Source organism: Sparus aurata, chromosome 15 (assembly GCF_900880675.1).
Source record: "Sparus aurata chromosome 15, fSpaAur1.1, whole genome shotgun sequence".
NCBI lineage: Eukaryota > Metazoa > Chordata > Actinopteri > Spariformes > Sparidae > Sparus > Sparus aurata.
The window spans coordinates 13,401,171-13,415,068 of NC_044201.1; positions in this window are offsets into that span (position 1 = coordinate 13,401,171).

Sequence of the window (13,898 nt, forward strand, 5' to 3'; positions counted from 1 at the left end):
GATAAAAATCACTCTGATAAAAAAATGCCGTTGCCTAACAACAAGGCGAGCAAAGTTCACCTCCCATGTAACTGCCAAAAAAAAAAAAAAAAAAGCTTTCCAGCAGCTCTCACATGATCCCTGCCAAGTTAACCATTTACAGCGAAGGAGGAAGAGCGGGGAGGGAGAGAGGCTCGCTCTGGGCAAACAGGGCGCCGCGTTTTTCTTTTTTTTTTTCTTTTTTTTCTCTCGAGCTAGTTAACATGCAGGGACACGAAACTCGTCAGGCTACAAGTCATCCCGCAGCAACACAAAGCTCCTTCCTCCTGCCACCAAACAATGCATGCGGGTCAGAGCAGTGCTCCCATTATGAAACCGCTCTGTCACAAGACGAGTGCCTCGCAGGAATGCTGTTGTGACACATGTGTGCTGTTGACGCAAGGGTTAAACATTGAACAGCTCACACACACACACACTTAAGCTGCCAAAAGGGCGGGCTCTTTTAACCGCTCCAGCACCGCTTGGTCGTCAGCGTGTGTTTATCTTTCCACCACGTCCCCAGCCACCTCCCAACGGTCGTCAGGTTTATCAAAGGAAAAGTCCTCTTGTCTAACTGCAGCCAGGTGCAGCACAGTGCAATGATTCACACAGCAGACACAATACTCCGCGGCAGATTGCCTCGCATGTTGGGAGCTCGGCAGAGGTCACCGGGTGCGAGTGTGTGTGTGTGCGTTGGATGCCATGTGCTGATCTCTGGCTCGGTGCTGGTGCAGAAGGTTCAGCAGGAGTTCAGCACATATTCATTATTCATGCATTTCTCTGTATCAAGTGATGGCACCGGGGAGCGTCTTTTCTCCCTGAAAAGGTCCAAGTGCTTCAGAGTTTCTCTCCGCTGTTTTCACTGCGTCGTGTTTTCTTTTCTGTTTTCAGATGTGGAGTAAAAGAATTTGGGAGGAGGTTTATTTATTTATGCGCACAGTGGGTCTGGATTTTTTCCTTTCTCTTTTCTTTTTTAAAAAGCATTCAGTGTTTGTTTCTTGGATTTAGACGTTGCTAAGCACAGGAAATGTATCGGAGTGATTCTTTACAGAAGGGTTTCTTCAGTTTAATGTGTGCTGGCAAGGCTTTGAAAAATCCCTGCTTAACAATTCGAGGAAAGCCAAGCCACCTGGAAATCTCATGACTTCCTGAATCTAATTCCAGGCCGAGCTATCAGACTGTCTGACTAGCAGCTTTCATTGAGGGGTGTAAACACTGAATGTCAGGCATGTTTGCCAGAGCCAGTGTTGAATCAGGCATTAGTACTCATGTAATGCCTGCAGTGAACTCAAATGCCCCAGCAAAGCCCTGATTATATTTTCTCCCTGTCTAACAGATTTATAGTGCGCAGTGAACTCCAAGAGAAAGCTGGCACAGGCCGGACTCGTGAAACAGGCCTATACACAGTCTATTCTTGTTGTTTTTAAATGCAGTCTGGACTTTACTCCAACCATATAATAACAGATGTCAACTAAGGCATGCAGTTTTGATAACCTGCAGTTGTAATCTGAACAAAAAAAATAAAAATGTGCACAGGGCAAACAAGGGAAACGGCAAAGACAGAGCAAAGGCATGACACCACGAGGGAGAATCCAGAACAAAATCCCCTCTCGTGTCACAGCTCGCGCTGTGTCGGCGGACCGTGACCTCATCCAAAGTTTACATGCAGCCGCCTCACGCTGCTTTGTTATCTTCAAAACTTGCAAACCAGCACATTCCAGCCCTCAGCGGCAAGCAAAAAATGTCAGCGTGCAGATCCTGCTGCACTGTGAGGAACACGATAGGCAAGTAAAATGAACACTTCACTTCGAGCGGCAGCACATTTCAGGGTACAAAAACAAAATAAAAATGCACAGGCAGATACGCACACTTTCATATGCAGGAGGGCAGGGATGTATATAGGTCAGTTGTGGACTCTGATTGGAGCTTTGCGTGTCTGCTTACTCAGCAGCCCGCACCAAGCTTAGCTCGCTTTCAGTCTTTTTTTAAACCAGACCACAGGGTAGTAAATAGCTACGAGGAGGATCACAGCCTTCACAGCTGATTGGCTTGATGCTCGCCTGACATAAACAGGAAGCCGGGCCGCGCGAGTCAGAGAGGGGAGCGAAGCGAAGACGGAAGGACGAGCGACAAGCAGAATGTGGTGGCAAGACAAAGAGAGAATGTGTAAAAGCCTGAGGGATTTAGATTTGAGAGGAGGAGGAGGAGGAAAGAAAAAAAAAGGTTTGTCTGTTCGTGGCGCACCATGTGACTCACGGAGGAATTCAGCCTGTGATTCAGTCCTGTGCGTTGTCAGCAGACAGTGTGCAGTGATAATGGTGATGAGGTGTTTGTATTGGTGACAGCAGGAGACCACATAATGATTAATGCTCATCACAATATTAATTCTGTAACTCAGCAGTGTTTTTTAAAAATATTTTTAGATGTTTCCGTTGTATCCTAAAGCAACGTTATGCAAGAATCTGTGTAGCTGTTGACCTGGTGGCCCTACAGTGTCAGCGTGCAATATATTTTTACCACACCATCATAAAATATAAATCACAAGCTGTATGTTTATTGTTGACGAGCTGATGTGGAACATCACGGCACAGATGATGTCAGAGGCTGAACGACCATGTCTACTGATAGCAGGGTGGAGTATTATCACAGCATTTTAACTCAAATATGCATATTCTTTCTGTTTATTGTGACATTGGAGAGGACCAAGAAAGGAACAAAAAAGAAATTGATGGTTTTGCTGAAATATCACTTAACATGCACATATTGTTTGCTGTGCTAAGCATTCCAATGTAGTTTGAATGTAGGATGTGTGTAATGTTGGCGACACGATGTTGCCTAAAATGCACATAATATACACTGGACAGTAGTTTATCACAAGCTAGTTGAGATATTTACCAATACTATATATTTACTGAATTCATTTACTGGTGTTAGCATGCTAGCTGGACTTTTAGCATCCGGAAAAACAACAAAACTCCATGAGGCAGGGATGACACCGATAAGACAACAACCATGTCACAATCTTTTATTAAACATGATTGGCTGGGACGTTCACTCTGCTGTCACGTTGCTGTTAACTTAACGTTAGCCATGACACAAATTGCTACGCCTAATGCCAGGAGTAGAGTATTACCAGCTGTCAAGCCAGTGTTAGTTTGCTCAGTTAGAAAAACGTAATTCATGCATCGCTGATGGTGTGTGTGGTTTGGGTTTAACAACAACGTTTCCTTCTTTCAGACATTACGTACGCACTGATAACACAGAGCTAGCTTCTTTTCGCTCGCTGTAGACCCGTATTTGGTGTTACAGGCCTCTTGCGGGAGATCGTGCCATACAACTCAGAGAGAGTTGCTATTCTAGTTACTTCCAGGTTTTTCAAGGCTTTCATCTTTGCATCCGGTTTTACTGCGATTTGTGTGAATGAGATCCTGGAGCAACTTGAAATATCGCACTGTGACATCTGTGAATTTATAAACCAAGCTCTCTTATTTACTTACACCTCCACAGAACAGGATTTCACCTCTGCTTGCACACTTCTTTTTTTTCTTTCCCAGCAAACATCTGAGACTTAAAGTAATTTAAATTCATGTCTATTTTTGTTTTGATCGGGCCGAACAACTTGTGGATTACGTAATTGAAGGACTCAGTGACAAAAATTATTCACTTCCTTATAGTCCGTTGCACAAGTTCCTCTTTTTGGATCGGTTTATATATTTGTGCGTCGAGAGCACACACATATTTAAGAGAGATCTTATCAGCTGTTAGTTCATTGTGTAACAGCCAGGAGTAAAAGATTGTGTTAAATCTCCGCTTGATAGCAAAACCATTGTGAAGCCTCCGGTGGCCCTGCGTGTGAGGCGCTGGGTCGTTGCATGCCTGTGACAGAGCCAAAGCACAGAGTGGAAATAATGAGTGACATATCAGCCCTGCTACCCAAAGAGCTTTTAGAAAAAAACACCCCTCCTCCCTTCCTCCCCTGTCAACCTACTGTCCCCATGCCTGGCTTTGAAGGTCAGATGAGAAACAAGAGAGAGCGCCACCGCCACCTCCGACTGACTGGTTCAAACAGGCCCTGGGAGGAACGGGGGTGGTGGTGGTGGTGGTGCTGTGTGGGGCGTTGCCCACTGAGCATGCCCAGTGAGGAGGAATGCCTTGTGATGGCAACACAGTGGGCTCTCCCATCTGCTGATGGAGTGTGCACTTCTCGCCCCGGGCCCTTTTCCATCCAGTCTAGTGAGCAGCCAGATCAATTTACTGGGGAATGAACACAAAGTCAGCGGCTGACACACGCACATATTCGCACATTCTTTATGTACGACAGCAGCAGCGACGCAGAGCCCCGCACTGCAGCACGCAGACTGGCACGCATAGGAATTTACTCATGCATGCAAAAAAAAAAAAGAAGTAGTATGAGTGGGGTTGAATCAAAGGGCTGATATATTATTCAGGGAAACTCCCTCCGTACTCCAGCTGAAGTTTACAATAAGCTTGCTGCACGCACAAGCAGGAGAGTCGATATTCTGGCTGCTCTCCCTCCATCCCGATTCCTGTAAAGAAGTGCTGACTCACCAGGCCGAGGGCGCCTTCATTTGTCACGAAGGCGTATGGTCGGACGGCGATGGCTGCATTTTTAGGATGAATGGCGCTGACTGACGTTTTCATTGTTGTGCCGTTTCATCACCCCTGTTTCGCTAAAATGCCAGAACAAGGAACATCATTTCTGGGGGAATGCGGTCATCTGTCCCCCCCCCCCACCCACCCACCCACCTCTTGACACACACACACACACACACATACACACTCACGGATGGATGCAAAGTGAGACCACATGTTTTCCCTCTTATGAAAAATTGAGGAGCCCCGCCTGGTGTAGTCGAGCGGGCGCTGACTAGGCACCCAGGGTGGCGCTCTTAACTACTGTGACAAAATGGTGTAACGTGAAAAGTGACATTTAAGGCGCACTGACGCTGAGGCGTATTGTCAGGCTGCTCAATCGCGTGCGTAGAGACGAAGAAGGCGGACACCCTCACACCATGGGCCTCCAGTGAAACTTCCCAAAGGGCGAGCTTGTGTGTTCGGAGACTGTTCCACGTCTGAATGCAAATAGAGGTGTGATTCGGTTCTGTCTGCTCGCTCTTACATTATATGAATAATTGAAACATATTGTGTGTGTGTGTGTGTGTGTGTGTGTGTGGGGGGGGGGGGGGGGGGGGGGGGGTCTAATATGTTCTTTTATTTGCAGAGTCACGCCTGTGCTTTCTGATATGCTAATGACTCTCCCCTTGAGTAACTGAGCTTTAGAAAATCAGCCCGGGCCTAATGGCGCATTGTCTGGAGGATGATCAAAAAGCAGCCGAGATGAGGATGTGATGTTCTCCGGTGATCCGCAGATGACACCGATAATGAGGCACTTGAAGGAGTTTTCAGGCGTGGCGGACACTGCGGCCGTTTCAGTCACGATCCCGCCAAGGAAAGCGATTTAATTTCATTTTCCAGATTCGGCGCTCGATCAGACGAGAGTTCTTACTCGTCCTTCGCGGCCGTGTCCTTCGTCTCCCTCCCCCTCTTTGACCCTCAACCCCAAACCATTACAGCCCACTTCAGTCTGAGCGCCGCAGCCTCTCTGCCACCCCGCCCCTCGCGGTCTCTGCCTCTTGCTCGAGGGTTTCTAAATCGGGAACATCTGACATGCTTGCCACCTACTCGTGTGTCTCTCTGCAACTCTCTGTGACCTCGATCCACCCTCTCGCACCGGAATATTGTACACACTAATCTTCCTATGATACTTTATAGCAGCTCCATGTTCGAACACAACCCGTGACCACATGTACACACAAATAGTGCCAACAAAAGACAGACAGCTGCAGTTCAAAGCTTTGCGACAGCTGTGTTCCATTGTCTAACCGGGAGCCGACTGACATTCGAAGCCGCCGATGGCTGCCTTTAAACGCCTCTATTCTTTCCCTCGCCTTCCCTCTTATTTGCTCCCTCCATCCTTCCCTCTTTGTCCTCCACCGCCAAGCACTTCTCATTCCTGTGATGCTTTTGGTATCGCTGAGGTCTGCCTAGACACCGCAGTGTCTCCGATTCTCACACAGTAACCAGGGGAAGCGCAGAATATGCTCCTTATTTGCCTCCCACAGGGGGCAGACACTCAATCCACCCTCTTCACTGTCAAAGAGGCGCTGGAGATATACTTGGCAAGCTGTGTTTTGCATCCCCCCCCCTGCCCTTACTCTCAGTATGTGTATGTATGTATCTTTCAAGCCCTTCATTTCCCAGAAAAGGAGCCCGGGATTTATGAGCGCATGAGCCGCCGCGAGCGACATCTCCAGAGAAGGATGAGTGTTTCCTGCAAAGAGTCAGGGGGGGAGGCGAGGGAGGCGCTGGTGTGTGTGTGTGTGTGTGTGTGGGTGGACAGCTCCCATAGAAACACTATCCAGTAACACTTGAAGAGCGTCATCAAGGGGAGGTGTGTGTGTGTGTGTGTGTGTGTGTGTGTGTGTGTGTGCGCGTGGAGGGGGTGTCTTTCTGCGAAAAAGCCCATGAGGCCTGCAGACCTGTGATTGACAGTTGCCTCTGCTGATTGCTGGCCCTCAGGGACAGACTCTCGACGACAGCTGCTGCTTCAAACTCACCCTGAACTGTTGCTAACTTCAGGTTCACTAAATATGTCCAAACCTGGGATGGCAGCTCAAGCATGGCACCCAAATCCCCTCACCCCACCCTCCCCCATCTCCATCTTTGTTTCGAGGAACACTTCGCGGGAATCTGACATGCATTTGCGAGGTAACCGAGCCCTTCATCACCACCTCTCTCTCTCTCTCTCTCTCTCTCTCTATCCTCCGCCACCGGGTGCGGACGTGAGGAGTAAAAGTGACTTCATGGTGAGTTGTGTAAGAGCGCGGGGCGAGGCTTGAAAACCGAGCCATGTGAGGCAAACGAAAGTGCTGATGCGCTGAAAATGGAGCCAGTGTTTCTGGAGGCATGCAGATACCAAAAAAAAAAAAAAAAAAACCCCGGCAGAAGTCAGATGTCAGAGAGGACAGCCAGGGTCCGGACTCATCGGGGCTGTGTGGACAGTGCGTGGTAAAGGGGGGGAGGGAGGTTTGGATGGGGGGGGGGATCTATTCCAGTAGAGAGAGAAAGGTCACAGTGTAAGCTGATAAAGGCAGGAGGCAGAGCTTGGGGCTGCTTCCAGGCCAGCTAGTCAGCTGACGCCTGCAGCTGTGTTTGGAACATCAATATGAGCCTTGTTCACCCCCCCACCACCCCCCTCCTCCTCCTCCTCCTCCTTCTTCCCTCTAAAACTCTCTTTCTCCCTCCCTCTCCTGCTCACTCGGCATCCCCTCTCGCCCCTCCTCCTCCTCCTCATCCTCCTCCTCCTCCTCCTCTCTCTGCACGCCGTTTCCTTTTTTTTTTTTCCAGCTCTGATTTATGAAAGTAGGGCATGTGCCCATAACTGCTGCATCAAGGCACATGGCTGAGCCTCCAGAGGCACTGAGGCTCTGTTTACATCAGCCCAGACAACTGCACCGCATTGCACAATCGCCACAGGCAGCTTCTGTTATATAAAGATGGGGCCACGTTGGCTCCATTGTTGTTGTTTTTCTGCTTCGCCCCGTCGGTAAATCCTGAACTGTGCGAATCTGGACGGACACGGCGTCCTCTGATCCCTGACATGTCACTTTAGCCAAGGACTGAATGTGTCAGAGGTGCACTGGCCCCCGAGTTTCACATTTCCCAGGCTGAAAATTAATTAAGCATATTTGGTTCAAGCAGCTTGGGAACAGCTCCGGCGGCTTCAATGGCCGTTTTGTTTTGAGCCTGTTGTTTTCAGCTATTTCACTCACTGTCGCGCAGGATTTTTTCGGGGAGGGCTTTAATTGTCGAGAAGTACTGGAGCATGAGAATATTATAACAAAGAGAGCGACAAATACAGTGATTTCAGCGGCGAGTGTGTGCCCAAAAGAGCTAGCGTGTTTGTTTGGGGGCGACAATTAGTCCCAAATGTAGCACCAAGGCGCTTCGTGATCGGTTTCCATGGCGACCAATCAGACTGCTCAGCCGGTGGAAGACAGACAAAATGTGCTCTCGGTGAGCACGAACAAAGCACTTGAGCCAGAGACGACACTATAAAACTGCATAATCATCGTCGAGTGTGAGGAAGGAGGTGGAGGCAGATTTAAGGTTGGCTCCAGATTATTCATGCAGGTCGGAGGAGTCGATGGATAGTAAGAACATATCGTCATCCTCTCATTTTAATAACACAGATGGGCCTCTGTGGGTGTGAGCTGTCTTCGGAAGAATCAGCTGAAAAACATGACCAGCTGCTGCTACCACAAACCATTAACTCATTAATGGATTACAGGCCACATTTTCCACAGTTCAACCACGAGCTCAGGAGCGTGTGCAGTGTAACCTTTCCTGTCCGGCTGCTGACTCAACAACCGGCCTCAGCGCCCGAGCCTCCCAGACTAAAAGGACACGCGATCATTTACAGCCGCCGGCCTCGGAGCTGATATTTCTGCCTGCCTGTGAGTCATTACAGGCTGTGAGCCCTCGGTGTAGTCATGTAAGAGGCAGGGTCAGTGCAGCCAGACCTCTGCACACACAGCACCGCACTCATTACTCCACTTTCCTGCTCATGAAAGGAATTATCCATGCTGCTGTTTAGCACGGAGCACATCGCTTATGTTGCTGGCACAGTTTATTTTGTTTTCCGGAGAGCAGAGATGCTTTGTGATGCACCCAAGTATTAATATTCTCTGGCAGGAAGGCGTGGAGGGCGATGAAAAACATCTTATTTTTCAATCCGGCGCTCTAACCCAAATAAATGCTTTTTTTTTTTCTTCTACCTTCAGAGATTTCCCCCCCCTCCTCCCCTCCCCTCCTCCTCATGCTTCCAGTCTTTGTTGCTGGCTCTCTTTGTAGAAGTCCTCATATCCTTGGCGCTCCATTCGCCCCCTCCTCCCCTCCTCCTTATTTCCCGACACCCACGCTCCTCTCCACCGCTCTCATAACTCAGCTGTTACTTGGCAACGTGGTCCCAGCTGGACCCAGCATCAGCCGCGTTGCCACGGCAACAGTACGCACACATGCAGACACGGTAAACATGTTGGTTTTTAGAGGCTACATGCACCGAAAAACACTAGCATGTACCCAGTGCTGTAACATCCATCGGGGGAGGAGCAGACAATGTGGGAATGATTGCCAGAATAATCTCATGCACCTGCAGCATCCTCACATCAGTGGTCACAATGAGACAAAATGAGTGGACGTGCACAACGTGCTTCCTCCACCTGCAAAATCCAAGATCCACTCTCACTGCCTCGATTCTGGGAAACAAACCTCTTCTCCACTCTCTGGGCCACATTGCATCTGTCGTCATAGCAACCGGATCCATCATCTGCAGGGGGATCAATTGATTCATTATTAACTGAGGCGCAGCCCTCCTTCTCTGCTTCCAGTTCACGTCTACTTACTCTGCCTTCAAGCATCCATTATTGACGTCTGAGCCGGCCCACTCACTGGGCCAAAGAATAGAGAGCTGTCAAGTCTCGATCACAGAAATATAACTCAGATCCTATATTTTTCCTCTGGAGAAAAAAAAAACTGTGTGTTTGCTGACCAGCGCGAAAGACGCGAGGCAGGTAAGGGAATGTAATTTGTACAAGCTGCTCACACAATCGAAAAATCATATAGAGGAATAAAAACACATTTCTAACCTGAAAATCATCCGGTGGCCATTCCTACATGTGGCAGGAATCTTAAAAGAGGTGGAGGAATGAGGGCACCAGGGTCTTTGTTGCACAGACAGGATGAATTAGCATTATCGGGGGCTTATAAAAAGGGAGGGCTGAATGTAACGCGACACACGGAGCCTGCTCAAAACGCTGCTTTCTGGAGCAGGGCATTTATAGCTGCAGGGGAAGACGCGCTTTGATGATATCCCCCCTTTCTTCCAGGCTGCCCTCCGTCGTGTGGCTGCACACCTAAGTACAGCCTGGAGGCACCGGGATGGGTGGGGAGCTCCAGTTTCAAGGAAGGAAAAAAGACAAATGTATATTATTGGAAAATGTGTGCTAAATGGATGATGTCAGCTGCAGCACTTTGACATTTTAATGTCATCTCTGAGGGAATTACATCATTAGTCCTCTTTCCTGGCCTGGCTCGATGCTGGGAAACCTCCTAATGGATGTCAACAAGCCGTCCCCCTGGAAGAGTGGAGCAGGAGGAGGGGGGGGGTGATGCAAGAGAGGGTGTTGATGGTGGTGGTGGGTGGAGAGGGATGGGTGTGTGTGTGTGGGGAGGGTTGCTTTTACTGAGCTTTTCACTGAGCTATGTGAGCCTCACACTGAGCGTCATCTGGACTAAAAGCCTACAGCGCATTTCTCGCTGTAAGATTAACTCGATCTGCGTCCTTATCAGACAAAGTGCAATCATCTGCAGGCTCCGCCCGTCCCTCTGCGTTGACCCCGGATGACCCCCTCCGACGTGTAGCGGCCCCGCGCCAGAGTTGTTTGTTCATTATTTCATGCATTTATAATTACAGGAGCACATTGGGTCGGCGGCGCGCAAGTCTCCGCAACGATTGTGCTCCTTTCAATTTGAGAAGCTGTCAGCGTCAGATGCTGTATCCAATAATTGATTCATTAATCATCTACAAGTCCATTAAATTCGAATCAAGTGCAGGAATGCGGGCTTTTCTGGGCGAAACTAAGTGGCGAAGAACTTATCAGTGTGATTGACTCCCAGGCACTGAGAAATTATTTATGGAGAGAAGCACCTCAAACTTTGATAAGGATATCAGGGAAAAAAAAAAGCCTTTTATATGCTAATGAAAGTAGTAGCGTGGTTTGAAAACAAACATAACAAGTCGCTCATATTTTAGGCAATAATATCAAATCATCACGGCAGCTGAAAATAGACTCCAAACAAACACGGAGGGGAGATCAAGGCTTTATCGTAAAATAGGTCAGATGGAGGATATTCATGGAGCTCAGTCGAATCTCAAAGCAAACCGAGGATATGTTAGCGTGAGCTCACATGGCACTACGCTGACATAAATCAACAGCGTGTTGGAGGAGAGGACTCACATCTGACAAAATTAGTGCTGAGGGCTAAAATAGAAGAGATGAAACGGGGAGAAAATGAATTGCATGAGACGGAGAGAATAGAATAACAACTGGTTTCTTTCACGCGCCGCGCTCGTCTTATACCGACGGTGAATTGGGCTGCACGGTGGATCATCTCAGCCCTGAAGAGGATTTGGCGGCGAGTTAAAAGCTGAAGGATGGGAAAAGAGTGGCGCAGCTCTGCGGCTTAGGTTCACCGAACAATCGTGAGGCTGACCGGTAATTCAAACAGAGGGAAATCATATTTCCAGAAGGACACAGCGCCTCAGTTGGTAGCGTGAGAATCAGATGCCGGGCTACGACGTGGCCCTGTTCTCTGCGTCACCATCTTGAGGACTTTCATTTGAGAGTCAAAGCCCGACTCGCTGTTATTATCTCACTGAATATGAGCCTGTAATCTCCCCCCTCAGTTCATTGAGAAAAGCAGATTTGATGTGACAAATCCAGGGCCCCAGATGACAAATAAGTCAGGAATCTGCTGCGATAAGTACCACTCACTTTATGGTGCGGCTCCCTCCCAGACAGGAAATGAGAGGGATATCTGTGTCACTCTTGTTTTCTCCCTCCTGTTGATACGTGAGTTAGCATCAAAGCGTGACCCAGAAAGAGTCACGACCGGCCGGGCACGTGATTGGATCAATCCTCTGAACACGGCCCTCCGTGACGTCTTTAAACTCTCCTGCGAGGGCACCACAAACTGTGCCTTTAATGCCCTTTGTCTCGCATCCCCTCTACAAAAGCAGCCCCTCATGTAAAGTTAAAAAGTTACTGTCATCTCCGAGCGCGAACACACGCGTGCATCCATCATCAGACTGCAGACGGGTTACATAAACAACACAAAATGTAAAATAGTTCCGCATGCACAGCCCGACACAAAAATAGTGTGCATGAATGAATAACATTAAACGAGTGGGGCATATAAGCTACCCCCTTATGTGCTCGCCTCAGATTCAAATTTAGCTTTTGCGTAGGGAATTGATGAGACACAGAGCTCAAAGCCAAAGTCTTCAAAGACCGTGGTTACACAAGATGCAAGGCGGCAAACCCACTTTGTAGTTCTCGGGTGAACGAGTGGGTTGTAGCTGCCGAGCTGCCGGGTGATACGGCAACGGAGTTCTGCGAGCCCAAGAAAATATGATAAAATAGGAAAGTTACACCAAAGTTACGCTGTGTGTAGAGGAGAACAGGAGTGATCTTTTTTTTTCCCCTTATTTTTTTTCAGATGACTGTAGTTGTGGGAGTTGGGGTTACTCTATCATGTTTCAAGGTTAAGGTCCCCTTTATCATTGCTATAAAACATAGCAGGTGTGGGAGAAAGAAGGCGCTCGAACGCCAGGGGAGAGCGAGACACAGAGATACGGAGAGAAAGAGAAAGCTGATGGTATAATGGTGCAAGCGAACGGTTTCATCATACTCAAACGGGGGAATGTCCAGGGAGGGGAGCCGTGCTGGAGAGGAATAGTTTGACATGCGGGGAAGTATTTACTTTCATGCTGAAAGTCAGATGAGGGCATTGACCTCACTTCCACGCGTGTACGCCAAACATGAAGCTAAGGCCAGCAGCTGTTAGCTTAGCTTAGCATAAAGACTGGAAACAGCTAGCCAGGCTCGGAGAGAGTTTGCAGAATCAGCCTTCTAGCATCAGGAGTCGGAGATTTTGATTTGGGTTCTGGCTAAATGTGCAATATGTAAAAATGTTAGTTTAAAACATTAAAAAATGACTAACTTTTTCAAGAGAATGAAAAAATAATAGTTTTGATATTTATGCATTGTGTTGCAAATTCTATTAGAGATAGAATGCTAACCAGCTAGACCCTAACCACTTCAGGAGGTGATAGTCTGATAGTAAACAACTCTGCCGTTTTCCGATATCCATACTTCCCGTACTTACTATACTTAGTTTGAGTACTTAGAGTGTTGCGATATCGATCACGGCGAAAAGAAGTGTACTTAAAGGACCCGGATGGTGCCCTCATAACGGCAAAAACGCTGAGTGTGCAACGATGTACACTTTACGCACTCGACGGCCGCCATCTTGTCTATGTAGCGGTGCCAGGCAGAGGCGCTCAGCTCAAAAACATTTTTTTAAATGGCTACCGAGACGACAGCACCTGCAGCGGAGCCATATTGCAGGATTGTAGGATTGTAATTGTTAAAAAGTAAAGTCGTAGATGTCTTTTGTTCACCATTCAAAGCGGGAGGTTTTTGGCAGATGACGAGCAACGGCAGCTGTCGCAATCTTAATTTCCGGTAAGTGCCCCACAGAGTATTAGATTTGGAACAACACTCATCTGCTGAAATCTGCGTACCTAGTAAGTGCGGATAGTGTACTACGTTTAAGTGTACTAATGGAAATATGAATATTGGAACACAGCGCAACACTCCCCAGGCCAGCAAGCTGCTCGGTTAACCAAGCTACCTAGCTAACAGCACCGACAGTTAGCAGTCACTCTTGTGATATGCTGATATGCTGTCCCTGATTTGTTCGGAGTTTCAGTTTCAGGTAAGAGGACACGCAAATAATTTATGAAACAGACACGACACTTTGAGTTGGCATACTTTATGCTTTGCTTTTTATAAACAACCAAGTTAAAATGTTAATTCGCTAGCTAATTTGTGTGTTCAGACGGAGAGACGTGACTGAAAATGTTTCAACGCAATAATCACAAATGATCCGAGGGTTTAGCCTAAGCTAACGATACGAGGTGAAAAACCCTCTTCACTTTCAGTCTTAACACACTT